At 51.1% G+C, this 17,886-nt stretch overlaps 1 protein-coding gene across 6 annotated transcripts in view; it reads left to right on the plus strand.

Moving 5' to 3' along the window:
- SPECC1 (sperm antigen with calponin homology and coiled-coil domains 1) overlaps positions 1-17,886 on the plus strand; it is a 113,867-nt gene that overhangs the window by 40,507 nt on the left and 55,474 nt on the right. The window lies entirely within an intron of this gene.

Genomic DNA, 17,886 nt, shown 5'->3' on the forward strand with positions numbered 1-17,886 from the left:
GGTAGTGTGGTCACAGGTTGGGTGAACAGAGAACTACTTAAATATCATGCTGGGGTGAAACAAATGTTAGAATATGATCTGAAAGGGCTTTTCTGTTGTGAGCGAGAGGGAGAGGGAGAGAAGTGTGGCCAATGCAACAGGAATGTGTAGCGTTCGTCTGGCATGTCTCCAGTTTGTTTTTAGCCAGAATCACCTTATATCGTAGTTTTGGAGTTTGTCTTCCCCGAGTGCCAAAGGCTCAGATACAAAGTCTTTCATGATACAGGTGGGATGATCCCAGTTGCTTGCCTGGGTGTGCTGGTGCTGTCCAAGAGCAGGAAGGAAATACCCTTCCCCAGGTAGAAAAGTTTGAAAGAGCCCAAGTGAAGTAGGTTTACCCGGAGAGCCTTAACTAGCTGGGGATGTGATACTGGAGAGGTCGAATTAGAGGAGAGGAGATCCCAAAGGGGGATGACTTTTCACAAAGCGATCCAGTGCTGGTGTCTAATCTACTTGGAGATTATGGCTGTGACCAGAGATAAGGTTGTGAGCAGAGCATTAGCAGAGCTAAGGAGAGCCCCTTGAACGCCCGTTCTCACTTAGGCTAGTCTACATGGTGCCACGGTGATTAGTGTCTCATGCGGAGACACGGCCGTTGCCTTACACTAGTTCAGGCCCGCACATTTTTCAGTCTCCCTAATTCCAGAATAATTTCAATCACTTCTGCCAAGATTTGAAAAACTTTTGTGTCGTAAAGCAACTTGCGTCATCGGTGCCTTGTTCCCGTCTGTAAAATGGGTACGGGGTAACTCTTATAGCTGTGTCATGTTACATTCATTATATTATATTACATAACTCGTATAACCGTGTTATATTATATAACCGTGTCCTGAGCCTTCTGGTTGGTAAAGCACCTGGACATGCTGGAATGAAAACCATGTGAGATGCAAGGGTATCGTTGCTTTTAATGGGTACTTGTAATTTCCCAGTGCCAAGTCGGCCCTCCAGATCCCCGGAAAGCACGAACGTGACCACATAGTGTAAAATGAGCATGGAGCACCTGGCCGGTAGCTGGAGATCATCACAGGACACGTACCAAAGAGTACAATATTAAGTCATTATCTGAGTCCCTCAACTATCCAGCACGTGTTAGCAGTAGGTAAGCAGGGTTGATTTCTGAACTGAAGCTCTGTGTTTCTTTGACCGTATCGGTGGAAACAGTGAGAGATTTGTGGTGTTTGTGTTTATACTCTTCAAATTAGCAAACAGTTCAATGATGAAGGTCATTAGGAGGAGGTGGAAAAAAATGGTTCATTGAATAGGAAACTGGCTTGAAAAGAGCAATGGTCTAGTGGAAATATTAATTGCACTAGCTGGAAAGGAGTGACCAGTGAGGTTATCCAGGGGTTAGGGATTTGGGGAGGGCGGGGGGGATCTTGGTCTCTTATAACACTTGTTTAAACAGCTTGAATGAGATTACCAAACATAAGCACTGGAGTAGAGTTGCTGCACATCTGGCTGCACATCTGATTCGAGACGGGATCCTTCTGGGTGGGTGGGATGTAGTTCGTAAAGCATTTGGGATCCTTCAAGATACAAGGTTCCATAGACATCAGCTGCTTATCGTGATTGTTCATGTCCTTTCTCATGCACTTATTCCTTTTGATTCATTTCGGATCCCTCCCCAGATCCCTGCTTCCTCTGCTTCTCCCACATCCCCGCCTTCCACATGAACTCTGTGATGCGTCAGCATGTCGCTTCTGCCAAAGAAGAGCTCGAGAGCCCAGATGCATTTAAAGAGGGCCCAGGGAGCCAAGCAAATGAATGAATCCCGCTAGCAGTTTGCATGGCTTGTTCTCCGGGAGCTCGGGCAGTGAGCTTTTGACTCTTCCCAGCGGACCCAGCAAACCGCAGTTTGCTCTCCAGTAAATGGATGCGTTCTCTTCCTCTCACGATTTGTTCTAGCCGATTAAATGGTGCTTTCACAAATGCTCTCATTTGCCAAGGAGGCCATTGATTAAACCAGCCTTTCAATATTTCATTAGCCCAAGGAGAGTCATTTTAATTTTAGTTTGACCTCTCTTATGGGGCCAATTAGTGTCAACCCTGATGGGGGAATGTGATGTGGCCACTGTTGCATTATATCTGGATAAATCACCCGACAAATGCTGATCCACAGACAGCAAATGGCAAGAGTCACTTTGGTCTGTAGGCTAATGGCGATCCACACCTTTCCTAGACCCAAGGCCCCTCTCAGAAAATGCCAGCTCTTAGCTTTCACTCATTTTTTGACTATGGGAAAATAAGAGTACTGTAGTTCTTCTGCTGCAAAGAACTGGGAGCGCAGCAGGTCAGTGTTCGCAACACCGTGGATTCCTGTATGAAATCTACCTCGGGAATCACGGAGGTAGGTGCTTGCACACCTAACGGTGCTGACTGATGCTGCACGGCACCGCAGAGCACCCCGGCCCCTGCCCGGGAATCGCTGGTCTAGACGCTGCTCGTTCCAGTTATCTGTGCATCACGACTTGGAATTCCCCTTTGGAGACGCAGGGGTTTAGTCACACCTCTGACTAACCGACTGTCTCCCAAGTGATGTGTTTGTGGCCACGAATGATTATCTGCCGGTCATGGGGTTGTCTGTTAAAAAGCCAGACGGCAGCTGAGTTAGGAGAAGAGACGAGCAGGAGCCCCCCCGGTGCGAGGGGAAAGGGCTTCTCGCCAGGGCTAGGTGGACCACCAGACGGGAGATACCTGCTGCGTGGGCAGGAAGAGGATTTGGGAGGATCCAGGATGTGGTTCATGCGTCTTGCTTTGTGTTGGGCTGTTTGGATCCTGAAAAATAAACACACCCGTGGAGAAAGGCGCTGCGATCCTGCTGCTCTTGGGTCCGGCATCTGATGCACAGGCCACTAACTTGGCCAACCACGGTTAAAAGCCTCTGCATGTTGTGCCCGAGCTCCCCAGTGCCCCCCAGCTGGTGCAAGATGGTTTCTGTTATGGGGACAGAAAATAGGATTTCTGCTAGCATTAGTAAGGCAAAACCCCAATCTCCTGCTAGGGGCTTGATTGGCTCAGCGGGTCTCCGACTTTTTTTATCGAGTACCTTTTACATGTGTTATGCTGCTGTGGCCCCCCATGGCTCTGTGGATTGGATAACGAAGAAGTACTACTTTATCATGGCGACCCGACTATAACCCCTTCTGCAGCCTGAGAAAGATGGGAGAGATTGCTGCTTCTTTTTTAACGTTGTTCCTTTTCTTTTCTTTTCTTTTCTTTTCTTTTCTTTTCTTTTCTTTTCTTTTCTATTTTCCCCCCTTTCTCCCCTTCTGCTTTTCCATTCCCTCCTCTCACGTGTCCTCTGGAAATTGGCTGCATATCCCGAGGGGTGCGCACACCCAGTGTGAGAAACACTGGAGAGAATAATTAAAATGGCTGCAGCTGGCTTGACAGTGATGGAGTGAAAGGGAAACAGGAAAGGATGGGGTAGTGGTGTCTCTTTTTCATGCTGGCGCTGACACACTCTTAAATGATTCATCTGGGGGCAGTGCTTTGCTCTTGGAGGAAAGAGAAGGCTAACTTATGTTGCTTGCATTGCATTTAATTCCTCAAGGTCTTCAAGTTACAAGATTACTCGCTGAAACAGGATGGCCTGAAACTCCGTGCGAAGGACTCCCATCAGGCTCCAGCTCTATGCATGCCCTTCTGATTTAAGGTCAAAGAAAATCTTGCAGTTAAAGCTTACGTGTCTCAGTCTTTTTAATTTGGCTTCTTGGCTTCCCACCTCTTGTTCACGTAATCAGTCTTCATAAAACGTCCCGACTTCCCTTTGGAGTTGAGCTTTCTGAGCCATCCGGCGGTAGTGGGGGACACGGACAAGTAAGCGTGGCTCTGATTTATTCATTGGCACTGTGCTTGCTTACACACAACGTGAATTTGGCCGGTTGTGTGTTTCTCACGGTAGCAGGTAGGTGTGTTTGTACTACACCCTCAGTTATAGGTCCCATTGAACGCTCATTGAAGGTCCTTGATGACAGTGGACTCTAGTTCAGACTTGCCACATGTCTTAACATGCCAGCTTCGCTTTCTGCCCTGAATACATATGAAATCTATGCATGTACGGTATTTGGATCTCTTTCAAAAGGTGGCGTCTGGTTTCTTCGCTAGGGCAACAGTATTTTTCCATGAACCCATGACTGGAGGGACTTTTGGAAGAGATGGGGTGCACGTGCCAAGGTAGCTTCTTTTGTCTGAGTGTGCTGGCATACTCATAGGGAGGTGTGTGACTCTCATCTGTCAGCCCATGCAGCAAGAGAGCTGTACATTTCTGCCCTTGTAACGAACATCGATTGCATGGCATTCAGCTAATCAATAGCAATATGCAGAAATCAAAATAAAGGGCTGGGCCTGCTTTGGTGATGTGGAAAATGTATCCTTGGGGCAACCTAAGACTAACATGAGCTCACAGGGTCTCGTGCTGAGCGTGAGCCTGGACGTGCCGCCTGCAGCAGGGGCGTCCAGCTCCCCCATCCACGACCAATAGTGATTAGGTCTCTGCATCTGCATTGAATTTGCCTAGTTGCTTCAGAAAAATAGTGGAGCACAAGCTGAGTAAATAGGCCCTCGTCCTGGGGCAAGGGGTTGAATCGCTCCCATCTCTTTTATGCATGCTCACCTTGCAGGTATTAGACCCTAATGATCTAATACTGGGGATCCTGGGGGATTCTTGATCCAGTTGAAATCAGTGAGATTTTACCAGTTCTCTGAGGCCAAGATTTACCCTAAATAGTCATGAGGTGGTACTCCTTGAGACCCAGCTCGCGGCCAGAAGTTTGGCTGACTTCTCCCCCACTCCAGTCCTGCATACTTATAACACTTTTGTGCGCTTACTTCCAGTGCCATTGCTTTGTGATGCCAGGGATTTTGAAGCTGTTCACGAACCTGGAAGCCAATTCCAACCCTCCACGTGATGCAGAACGTTTGCTGCTCTTCCTTATTGTTCCTTGTAATGGTTGCGGTTTATCTTCCGTACTGCCGGGGCCCCTACAGACTCGGTCAAAATGGTATCGTTGGCTGCAGGAGCTAACAGTCTAGGACAAGACACCTGAGAATATAAAGGCTGCATCAAAGAGGACAGCAGTTAGTAAGCAGGATGGCTGTATTTCCTCAAGAGTGCTGCTTCTCTATAATCACACACCTGCTGCTGCCTCTAAACTTTAATTTAGCAGAATAAATTGAGGCAGTGAAACCAAAATACCTTAAGACCTAAGCCCTTAAAGTGCCACTTCCATTGGTAAATAATTGAGCAATAGCCCCTTTGAATGCACTGCAACCTTCTCCAGGTAAATGAGGGAAGTCCCCCTACACAGCAGCACTTCACGCTGCCCCGGGACCGGGTTAGCAAGATGCCAGGATTGTGATGTACGAGAAAAGCAAAATGCAAAAGAAATTGTTCCTGCGCTGGCCTGGAGGAATCTCTGCTCCCCAAGCGTCACCTTTACACTGAAGTTGTTGTGATTCTTTGCAGTGCCGTGTGATTTAAGCCTGATGCAATCACTTCTGTGGAAGCTGCTCCTTCGGTTGCATGGATAATGATTAATCTATTGGCAGAGGGCTGGTTCTCTGCAGGACAAGGAAGGGAAGTGCCTTGAAAAAGGCATTTTAATATTTTTTTCCACTGACAAGAATGCAGGTGTCTGCCGCAGTAAAGCAGCAATAGGGCCCTGAGCTCACGTGGGACGCCACCAGCTCACCAACGTGGATTATGAATCCCAACCCACAGAGAGACGAGGAGCCTAGCAGCGGGACGGGACAGGGAAGATCCTATGTGCAAGCCACCCCTGCAGTGCGGGGTTCGTCTCTATAGGGTGGCAGGGCAGGGGAATAGCTCATCAACCACCTCTTGCAGGGCCTGTTACCCCTTGGGTTTGTCTGTCCGGGGCCAAAATGAAGCAGTCTCTACAGTGCAACACAGGCAACAGAAACATGACCCTGTTCTCCACGTACAATTGTACAAAACCATTTCTCCCTATGGAGGAGATTTGGGGGGACTTATTTTTAAGACTACTTATTGTTTTTAAGCAGGCAGTTGAAGCCCTTCCTGGGTAAGCTTTTATAGACAAACTTCCCATTGCACGGTGGAGTAAGTCTTCCTCCTTCCCTTTTGCCCTGGCTCCCACCTTCACCCTGGGTGCTGACTCGGTTTCCCTTGTTGCCTGAGCTCTCTGTCTCACCTCTGGAAGTCGTCCCCTCAGCTCAGAGTTCAAGCCCGTCTGGGGGAGCGGGGAGCGCCCTGTGTACAATGCCGTACCTTTCCTGATCCTCGGAGGAGTTTGGCGTCCAGGGCTCTCAGCCCAGCGTGTTTTATCAGCGCTCGGTTATCTTTGTTCCAGAGGAACGGGGAAAAAGTGTCGCTTTTGAGCCTTCGCAGCACTTGGCTTCTCAGCAGCTGTGTTCGGGCTTTCTCAGGAACATACAGTACGTCTAGAGATTTCAGCCTCCTGCATATTAATCTTGTTGGGAGATGGGCAAAGCCCCAAACTCCACTCCTAGAAATTAGCCCCTTGCAAGGAACCACGCTACGAATGGCCTCTCCTTCCCCTCGTGCATCGATTGCAGACTTGTGCATGTTTGGCTCTCTGTTCCCGTGTTGCTAACCTCCCTCAAAACCTACCGCTCGTGCTCCCTTTGTTATGGCTTTTTAAGAGGATATCTCTAACCTCCCTCTTCTTCTGCTACCCCCATCCCGGTTGAACTCATCATCCTCGTAGCAGCTGCTAGATAAGGGGGTTACAGAGCATTAGCAGCGGGCTGAAAAGGACAACGCAACCCATTTATCATGTGGTTAGTACCTGCGATAAAATCCAATTCCTTCATTAAAAAACTGCGACGTCACAGCTCGCGATCTCGGCCAAGGGGGTGGAAGCGGGGCCAGTGTCTCTTGCCGTGGTCCTTGCCGAATTCGTAGTGGTGCAGCGGATTGTCTCAACATGGCCTTTTGATCATCTTTGCTGTTGCCGAAGACACATGTTTTTGTGATTCCAGTTTGGGGTCTGGGAATGCCTGCTTCTTGGGGGCGACGAATACGCCGTGCCCCTTGGAAGTGGCTGCTCGACTAACTGTGGAGCGGTGTTGAGGACTTGCAGTGCAGCTGCTTAAGGAGAGCAGCGTGGTACGGCACCAGGGCAGCTTAGCTGAACACCATGCGGCTGCAAAGCTGTGAATTTGATTTGTGCATTTTCCAGGTAATCTGCACACTCGCCTCAGCGTGAAACGTTGCTCGCCGCTGCACTTATATCGGTATTTTGATGGCATGAAATTCCCCTCCCGGGACAAACTGAGAATTGTTTTGTGTTTCCCACCCCCGAGTTGCACATATGCTCCCCACACGTTGGCAGTGAGAAACATGGAAAATCCCAGGTGAACGGTGAATTGCTTTGCAAATACGACCCAAGGTTGATGATGCTGTGGCGTCGTGAAGTCTTTCTCCTTCTGTTTTGAGAGACCTTTTCCAACTATTTGAGAGACCTTTTCCAACTATTCAGTTGGCTTAATAAAATATATCACGTCTCCCCAAAGAACCTTGTCTGCCGGAGACGTGAGACTGGCAGCGTAGGGGGGTGAGGGGGAAACCCTTGCATGGCGAAGGGCAGAAAGGTTGTGCGTAGAAAGCTTCAGGCCTGTGTTTTGGCCTCTCTTGACTCCATTATGCTGTTCAGGTGCCTTTGAAACCTAAAATGGGCTGGCACCGCTGTCCTCATCACGTCACTTGGTGCACTTCTGTTTGCAGAGATCAGATGTATGTGTGTAGTGTGGATTTTCCCTGAGCATTTAACACCTCCAATAAAAGCCATGTTACTTAACTGCTGCTATTTCGGACCTCTGCACCATCCATGTTCTTGAGATCTAATTCTGACAAGTAGGGTCACGCAGGCCTTCAGCTGTTTCGCCAGGCCCCTCTGCCCTCTGATTCCCAAAGGACCTTAATTGCATTTAGTGATGGTGCTGACTGCAGCAGCAACAGCTAAACCATGCAATGAAGCCAGACAAAGGCTGCAAATACACCTTTCAAGCCACACCGCCCTAATCTCGTCTCGTCTTGTGGTTCCCTCTTTGTCTCTCCAGCGGTTCTGGAACGGGGCTGGTTTCCCATACGTTTTGCTGCAGGTTTAAAACGATTGTGTCAGATCTAAGCAAACTCCCTTTCATTCATGAACTGAACCCAAACGAGCCCTGAACTTTTGTAGACACATGCCAAATGGACCCATTCATCCAAATGGCCAGACTTTGAAGAATGCAGGCTTCAGCTTTCTCCCCTGTTGGGCAGGAGTGCTCTCTGGGACTTGGTTTTGCTCGTTCTCTTTGGTGTCTCTTTTCCCCAATTACTGAAGGTAGAGCAGTGATTCTCAGCAAGGGTGATGCCGCGCTGTGGGGCGCCTTAAGATCCTGTCAAGGGCGCTGCAATGGTGCCATGCCATGTCAGGTGTGCCAACATGATTTACAAGATAAATAGAAGACAGGGTAGATTTGCAGGTTTGATCACAAGATGAACCCAGAAGAGATTTCAAATGGGAAGCCATAGTGCCAAAACCACTCCGACCTGTGCTCCTTCCGAGTGCTTTGCAACAGAATCGCTCTATCCTGTTTTTATAGTCAAAAGTAAAGAGCTGGCATTTTCCAAGTGTGCCTTGGGTCTAACAAGGGGTGCGGCGAGTCACAGAATCACAGAAAACGAGGGTGGAAGGGAGCTGAGGAGGTCACATCTAGTCTGACCCCTGCCTAAAGCAGGACCAGCCCCAACTGCATCATCCCAGCCAGGGCTTTGTCAACCCAGGTCTTCAAAACCTCCAAGGATGGAGACTTTACCACCTCTCTGGGTAACCTGTTCCAGTGCGTCACCACCTTCCTAGTGAGAGGCTTTCCTAATCCCCAGCCTAAACCTCCTTTGCTTCAACTGGAGCCCATTGCCCCTTGTCCTGCCGTCTGCCCCCACTGAGGACAGCCCAGCTCCATCCTCTGTGCAACCCCCTTTGGCAGCTGAAGGCTGCTATCAAACCCCCCTCGGTCTTCTCTTCTGCAGACTGAATCAGCCCAGTTCCCTCAGCCTGTCCTCACCCGCCATGTCCCCCAGCCCCCAAACCATTTGCATTGCCCTCCACCGGGACTCTCTCCAACTTGTCCACATCCTTTCTGCAGTGGGGGGCCCACAGCTGGACACAGAGCCCCAGATGTGGCCTCGCCAGTGCTGAATGCAGCCGAGGGCTACCGGGGTAGAGGAAGTGGCTGATGACTTTCTCTGTGGCTGGGATGCTGAGTCTGCAGGAGCTGGCGCGAGCAAGCGCTCCTGGCCCGTTTTCAGGCCTTTCGGTATCTCGTTTCGACAGGCGCGCAGGCAGGAAACGTTCCGGAAGAAACAAATAAAGTCTGCAAGGGTCCCAGGTCAGAGAAATGCCTGTCATTTTTGCATGGCAATGCCCTCGGTATAGGAGTGCGGCTCAGTCCTTATAAGGATTACAAAAATACTTCTGTAGTCGGCCACGAACTACTCGAGACACAGAACTGGCAAATTACTCCTGGCAGTGGAGCAAGCGGAGGGCAAGTTTGTTTGACAGTCACATTGCACCAGAATAGCTGTAGGGCCGTGCTGCACCGAGGTGAAGCGTGTCTGTCCTCTGGGTTAGCAGTGGGCAGGTGAGTGCAGCTCTGGGGGCTGTTTTCGCAGCCAGGACTCGAACCACGGCCACTAGCAGAGCACGGTGCAGGTGGCAACATCGGAGGAGAGATGAGCACGTTCAGGCCCATATTTCCTTCTCGTTTCTGTGGGCTAGGTATGGGGGCTGACTTTTTTGCAGCCATGCAGGTGAGGGCCTGGGGGTGGGGGCTTCAGGCCTTTCCTCTTGCCCGGTCTCCCCAGTGCACTTAGCAGCCCCCCGTTCCTGCCTCCTCGTATTTTTCCTGAGCAAAGAATGAGTCCCTCTTGTACAACATGAGAGCGGTGCTCATTTTGCATCGCAGACAAAGCTCCGTTGCGGTCTGTACTTGGACCCTCGCACACATTTTCGGTTGAGATCCAAGTTCACTTTGAAGGCCAATCTCCAGTACCAAAAGCAAGGATGGGGAAACTACCCCATTTGCTGCCCGCATACAGGTCCTTTTCTTTTTCTCACCCTGAGCCTCATCCAAAACTGACTGAAGTCCACAGAAAAAAAACCCGTTGACTTTAATATGCTTTGGCTCAGAACTTATATTATCCCGGTGCTGTGAAGGCGACCACCACTTCCACGGAGAAACCGCAGTATCGGTGGCGCTGACTCGTCTCTGCATTAGTCCTGGAGTTTCTAGAGCAGCAGCTCTTGTATTCCCTTCGCAGACCGCCCCTCTCCGCAGGGACCCTGTTCTCTTGGTCAGGAGCTAAAAAATATCCAAGCTCAAATCGAAGCACTTACTGCATCTTTCTCTTCTAGATCTCTAGCGCTGACACTACAGACTTAGCAATCTCTTGTCCCGTAAGTCTCTCTCTTTGGTCACCCCCTTCTATCCTGCTGTCTCGCTCTCTTCCAAAACGCCGCTAGTCAAGCTGCTTTCATATTCCTGGACTTTATCATCGTCTAAATCAGCATCTCAGTGCAAGTCTCCCCGTTTCCCCCGTCTGTTGCCTATTGTATTTCTGCCGCGCGGAATGCAGGCAAACAAGCCAGACAATCGGACAAATCGCTGGAATACCTCGAAGACTGGAGGTCATGTTGTAACTATTTATTTTTCCTTTTTTCCCCCTCATCCAGCCCAGAAAGCAAACGTTCCAAATAAGGAGGTGGGAGCAGCCGCTCCGCTGCCACAACAATAATTTTAGCCTTAGTTCTCCGTGAGAAGGACTTTCACCGGGCTGGAGTGACCTGTCTGGCTTCAGAGGGTCGGGGAAATGAGAGAGATGGAGCCTTAGACCTTCCCAGGGAGCGGTGGAGGAGCTGGAGTAACTTCGGAGGAGCCTGTTTAATAAAGAAGGGTGGTGCCAGCAGAGGCGTAACGCCGCAGCTGGGCGCCCAGGCAGCTGTGACCCATGGTGGAGCAGCAGCAACTTCTGCCTGCCGCCCTCCTTCAAAAGTCGGTGCCCGGGGTGGCTGCCCCAGTCTCCCCACCCTAGTTATGCTACCACATGCCAGGTCCTTCACGAGCGGCAGGGTCTTATTATTCATGCACGTGCAAGCTCCAGCCAAGACCGCATGTCCGCATAACACATCCCATCCCAGACTTCCTAGGCTTGCCATGTGCCCCTGCCTGCGTGCTGTCTTCTTCTGCACGTCCTGTCGCAAGTTGCTTTTGCTCAGTTGAGCAGTTAAAGACCTTATCTGAGCCGCTGGCCTTGTGCAGACTGGCCGGAGCAGTTCGGTGGCCATCTCCCCAGGGCCAGTTTTTATTTGGCTAGAGTCCCTTTGGGTCCTCCCAAGATTAAGCAGCCCACAAGGGTGTGGGCTGCATGACTGATATTCTCCAAACACGTTCATTGGAGGGAGACATGCCCGGCCAAGCCGACCTTTACCATGTGCACTATTGCACCCAGGCCAGGGGCCAGGCGGCAGTGTCCTTTCTCTGGGTATAGCCTGAGCAATAGAGGGAGAGCACCATCCGCTCCTGACTTCCTGAGATATTCCCAGCCAGAGAAAAGCACTGGAAAACGCAACCTGCACAGCAGCAGGGCGCTAGCTGTCATTGTCCCCCTGCTTTACCTGGGCCATGTTCTTCACCGGTCAGCCCCATCACATAGCCACGAGACATAGAGCAGCCTCGCTCTGCCTTGTGCCTATGATGAGGTTGACTGCATAGTGTTAGTACTAAGTTAGACAAGGATTTGTATGGGATGTCATTTCTCAGTGTTGTTTCTGCCCCGCAAGGTTTGGTAGGGCTGTTAAAATATATTCTGCCAGCGCAGCATGTGTAACAGCGTTCACATGGAGGGAGCCGGGACTGTGCTAAAAGCTCTGTCTGTCTAGTTCAGTGCGGAGCAGGGTTACTTGTGTGTCTGCCCTTCTGCTTATCGGTCACTAATATCTGCTCATTCCTGTGCCTTGATGGAGCATGTCGGTGTCCTGCCAGAGCTGGCTGCTAATGGGGTTGCAAAATCTCTGGGGAGCAAAGGAGTCATTTTCTGCCCATTGCGAATGCTTGAACAATGCGTTGTAAGAGGCGAGAGAGGCCCTGTATCTGCCTGGCAGCAGCAGTGGAAATGGCTCACTTCTAAAATAGTCTGTTAATTAAAGTGCTTCGTTGCAGCACTGAACAGGGGCTGTACACACACATGGCCCAAGGCATCTGCCCTTGCACTGTGTCCCAGACTGCGTACCATCAGTGTTAGCTGATTACATAGTTGGCAGCCACAAGACCATGGGGCCTGGAGCTTGGCAAGGGCACATGAGCTTTGCTGTGCTCTGGCACGAGTATCCTTTTGGATGCTACCTGCTGCTCACGACTCCACAGGGTGTAACAGAGCACCATACTGCTGCGCCGAGAGTCGGATCATAATTCTGCGCACTTTTATTGTGCCTTTCCATCAAGGGTCTCGGGGCTCCTCTGCATCTGAAAGTTGTGTGTTAACCTGTCTTGCATATAGACATGGGTCCTTTTGGTGGATCGCCTGGTGTTTTAACACATGGTGGAAGCAGGTTGCAAAGGTAGGAGGTGCATGAACCTGCAAGACAGCGTGGGTGTATGCATCCCTACTCTGACAACCAGCGTGCATCTGCCGTGTCCTCTGACTAGTACTACATGCTTCACTGCAGCTTCTCCAGGTCATCCTGCCTCCTTACCCATGTGCCCTCTGCTGCTCTGAGGCCATCTCCACGAGAAGTCACTGCCTTGCTTAGCTGCGGTACCCGGCCACTTACTGTCCTCTGCACTTCCAGCCCAGAGCTCACATTTGCACGATACTGCCTGTTATTTGGCAGCCGTGGTCTGCACCTCGGGGTGGTCCCACCTTGAGATCCTGGGCTTTGTTGTGCTCAGGGCAGATGCACGTGTGCGTCCATCTGAGCAGCAGTCGCTACTCACAGGGCAGCCAGTGCCAGAGCCAGCCAGGGAGCTCCAGCTTGGCTGTAAGAGCGCCATAAGGACTTGGGGAGCGCTCAGATGACCCCCAGTTACTTTGAGGAACAGGAAGGCGTGTTTGCTGAGAGGCCCTGCAACTCAGAGCATACATCCTGCAGACTCCCCATCTGATCCTGAAGTCTGGTTCTTGGAAGCGTGGTGAGCCCCAGGACAGGTGCCCTGAATCGGCCAGGGAAGGGCTCAGTGGCAAAGTGGCTAAGGCCTTTTGCTACGGATCCAGAGGTGCGAGTTCCAGTTTCCCTGGAAAGCTGCTCCCTGAACCCTGCTCTAAATAGGACCTGGCCATTCAAGCTGGGGAGTCCAAAGCAGCCAAATACAATAGTATTTGGTAGTTGCCTCGCTGCTTTGTGCGCCGTTGGCTACAGAAACAGGTGTGTTAAGTATACCAGCCTGTAGGGCCACCTGCCGCTGGGTGTAACTTTGACCCCCCCACACATTGTGAGTGTGCAAACTCCACCTCTCTAACTGTGCAGACCGGTTACTGCATCCTGGCACGCCCTGAGATGCTGCTCAAGGAGAGCGGTGCCAGGTGGGCTGTCAAGGAGGCTGCTCTCTTGTCTCTGCAGACGCATGCAAGGGAAAAAGGCTGGGATTTTTCCTGGCTTCCGGTTTCATGCCTGCTCTCAGCTTTCCACCAGCAGGAAGTATCGGGAGGTAAACTACCCAGTTTGCGATGCACAAGCATTTAAAGAGGCGAGGGATTGCCTGGCATGGAGAAGCGTGCCTCTCCGGGCGGCTGCCGTGCAGAAGTCTCGAGTCCACAAAGCCGCAGGTGTTAACAATTGAGAGCTTCAGCCAAAGCTCATCTGTAATTTGAGGTAGAGACTATAAGGCACTGGGGGGGTCTCAGTCCTGCACCAGCGGTGCGGAAACAGGTTGTACCTCCTGACTTGCCACTGACTCTTCAGCAGAATAGTAGCGTGCTATTTGGGCTTGCACCACCAGCTGATGTCCCCCAGAAGAAGGGCAGCCTTCAGGCTAAGGTAAAAAGGCCGTTGCTAGTATGCTTTTGATGCACCCCTACACCCATCACCCACCCACCATCTCAAGCTGCATAGACCATAGCTGGCATCCTTGTTACCTAGCCATTCATTCATTTTTGTTGGTTTTGTCCCCCATCCCACCAGCATAAGAAAGGGAACCGGTCAGAAGAGGGAGGGAGAGAGTGAAAAAGGCAAGTCTGTCGCAAACGCGGCTTTTGGGGAGGACCGTGGGACAGAGCCCATAAAAACACAGGCGCTTGTTTGCAGACGCCTTTTGTCATCTTGCCGTGTTAATGACTTCTAACGTTGCAGCCCTGCCGTGCTTTGTGGCCACGCAATAATTTATTTTACTGCTCTCGACATGCAACGTGTTCACTGTTGCTTGTTTAAAAAAAAAAAAACAACCAACCATGGAAGGTATTGTACCGTCACAGTCTGAGTCATGCACTGCACGGTTCACCGAAATGTCCAGCCTCGCCGTCTTAAAGTGCACACATGCACTAAACTAAACCTCCCACAAAGCACACGGAAATACCCATGTCCAGCAGGAATCGTGGCCTTCTTGCACCTCCGAACCTTCACAGGGGAAGACGTGCGGTCGTTCCGATTAACGTCTTGCACAAAAGCGTGGGTATTCTTCACAAGCGACTCCTAATCTACGTGTAGAAGCACGCCGCATCTGCGTCCGTCCATCTGTAAGATTTTCTCCCTTGCTCTCGCAACACGCTGTGCAAAACAGAGTACGCAGCTATCATAAGAGGCAGATATTTCTTATCTGCCCCCCAGCTGTGCTATCAGGCATCCACTGGCTTTCTGCAGCTACTCAGGTTATAGTTAAAAAAAATAAAATAAAAAAAAAAAGCTGCTTTCTGTGTTGCCAGCATACAGTAATAACAGGCTTCCTAAGCCAAGCAAGCAGAGGGTAAGATGGATCTGAGACCAGCTCTTGTGGCTTTAAGCATTGCCAAGATATTTGCCACCTTGCCTGGTTCTTGCCTTATCGGTATTAGGCATGTCTGCAACTGCCAAATCCCGCGGGCTTCGTTTCTAAGCAGAGGCCCTAAACGAGGCAGTGATTTCAGCTGGCTTGCATTCCAGCCTGGAGCCAGGGAGCTGTGCCCTTCCGCTGGGTGCCCCCTCACAAGCTCCTGTGACAGATGTGGGGAGCTTAGCACAAAAATAGAGTGGAAGCATAATGAGGAAAACCTGTGAAGTGCCCCCTGAAGCGTGCCTTCTAAGGGAGAAATGCTGCAGCAGGCCTCAGCGATGGGATTGAAACGGCTCAAGATCATCTTGACGAGCCAAACCTTATCTCATTAAAGTCCTGCTTCTGGCAAGAACTGAAAGGCAGGGAATATGCACTGGCGGAGAGGGCTGTGAGCTGGAGAAGGAAGCAGCAGGTGGGAGCCAGAAACGCTTAGTGGTCTTATCCTCCCCAGGAGACCTGCATTTTCACCTCCCCGTGCCTGTTTCTCCACCCCTAAAGCAGACACAACACTTGCCCGTGTCAAAGGACTTGAGGATGGCTCGGTCTGGTCATATTAAAGCATTTTAAAAATGCAAAGCAGTGCCTGAGCATCACGGGTTACTTCTGAATAACTGAGTAGAGTAGCAACGGCGTCCCCCTGGAGTCGAGAGCCCTCACGACAGCACCGGCTCCGGCGGGCAGCGTCGATCAGAGGCAGGTGGGATGTGGGGACAACAGGGAACCGGAGCTGTCCTGCATTTCCAGTGCTGTGGCGTGGTCCTCAGCCTGGCGGCGTTGCTCTGCAGTGGCCTCAGGCTGCGGGACTGAGTAACCACGGGTCCGCTCCATCCGAGGTGGGGAAAGCATCCTCCATGGGATGAAGTGTAGCGTGGTGCTTTGAGTGCACCTTTCTGTGTATATTCTGGGGTGCCTCCCTTCCTCCCTTGTCTTTGCAACCCCGTGAGGAGGCATTGGGCACGTGAACAGCAGGTGAAAGCAGGCAGGGTTGTCAGTGCTGAGAGATGGCAAACACATGGTGATTTATAGGGAACAAGTCAGCAGAGCATGGAGCCTGACAGCCTTACTGGCACGTTCAGCGAGGTTTGAAGCCTGTGCTGCTTGGCACGCTGGCGAAGTGCAGCCTGTACCAGTTAGATGTGCTTTGTTTGGATACTTACTGCTCTCTTCTGCGAAATCCTCGTCAGCGTGCGGTGGGGACGAGAGGCCGCCTGGACCTGCCAGCATTGTTCTCGGGGACAGCGGCGTTTCGTCGCAACGCCGGGCAGGTGCATCAGTCGTGACCACGTTGTAACGCAACCTCCTTGTTGGGATTAAGCTGGCAACGAGGTTGTGTCACTGGCTTTGAGGGGCCCAAACTTGCCGCACACGGGACAGCCCATGGCAGGGGTGATGCTCCTTTTCTGTCCTATCGTGGCTTAGGTGTGCCCTGATGGAAACGTGGCTGTGTTGCATAGAAACCAAGGGCCTCGTTCTCCCGCTGTGCTGGATGGGAACGCGGTTGAGAGGTGCCAGCCCATGGCTCGAGCGATGCACCCGCACTCCCCTAATGTGACAAGGGAAGTGAGTGTGAAGCCCTTTGAAATGCAGTGGAAAACCAGCCATCTCCGCTTGCACTGCACTCCCCGCCGGGGAGCTGGGAGCTGCCTTGATGTGCTGCCTTCTCCAGCTGTAGATGACTAAATGCAGCCTGGCTGTGTGGGCTGTCTGCATTTGGGCCAGAATATTCCTGGTATCTCTTCCCATAAACACTGCAGCCTTTGTCTTCTGCCTTATCATGCTTTGGCCACAACAGAGACGTTACTGTGCTTTCTCCAGAGAAAGTCCTCTCTGTACTTCAAGGGGTCTTTTCAGCCTGCTCATCATTCCCCGCCACCACAGTGCTTATTGTGCTGGCGGCAGGGCGGGTGTGCGGGGAAGAAAGGAGAAGATGCCCCTGGTTGTGGGGGTTTCATAAATGTATTGCATTCCCTGGAGAGCTGCTGAGCAAACACTGTGTGGGCAACCTTAACTCTTCAGTGCCCCGCCAGATCTTCGCTGGGGCTTTCTCAGTCCCGGGAGAATCTGGGATCTACTCGTTGTGTAACATGGGAGCCAGAAAATCATGCAGCAGCTGAGTTTTAGGGTCTCCCCTTGGCACTAGTAGCCCTTTGCATGTGTAGGAGCTTCATGTGCATCATCCAGAGCAAGGCTTCCAAATCCTGCAAAACTGAATTTCTTCCAGTGCTGGGCTAGGATATTTACAGTGCGAAAAGTTCTGGGTGAATTCCCCGTATTGTTTTCTGCATTGCTGTGAAGCTGCAGAGACAGCATTTTCCTTGTTTGCCTTTCCAGTGGTAAGACTTTCTCTAGTCCAGAAACCCTTTGTCACCAACTCTGTATGAGGACCCAGCTCCCTTGCTGGGGACACGTTGTCTAGCTGTCGGGTCAAGATGTTCTCCAGTAAGCACAGGACAACATGCAGGCATATAACTGGAATGATGTGATTTTAAGATACCATCCCATGAACTTTGAAAGATGGAGGGAACTTCCATCTCTTAGTGGAAAGCAGGGATTCCTGGCTTTCCGGTGAGGCGTGCCTTTGGTTTCTATCTTAGATGGCTCACAGGGTCACATGCCTTGAAATAATTGCTGCTTCCAACCAAAAAAAAATACAAGCCATCTCCCAACAAACCCAAGATGCTTTCTGTGTTGCAAGCAGCTCTCTGATCCATCTGCCCTTCGTAGAAGTCACGTGAACCATTGCTCCATTGGGCACGCTGGGAAGCAGTGCTAACCAGGTGGATTTGGGGCCCGTGAGTAACATAAGTTGCACCTTCCAAGCAGATTTTGAATGATTTC

The sequence above is a fragment of the Alligator mississippiensis genome, chromosome 14 (assembly GCF_030867095.1).
Source record: "Alligator mississippiensis isolate rAllMis1 chromosome 14, rAllMis1, whole genome shotgun sequence".
Lineage (NCBI taxonomy): Eukaryota > Metazoa > Chordata > Crocodylia > Alligatoridae > Alligator > Alligator mississippiensis.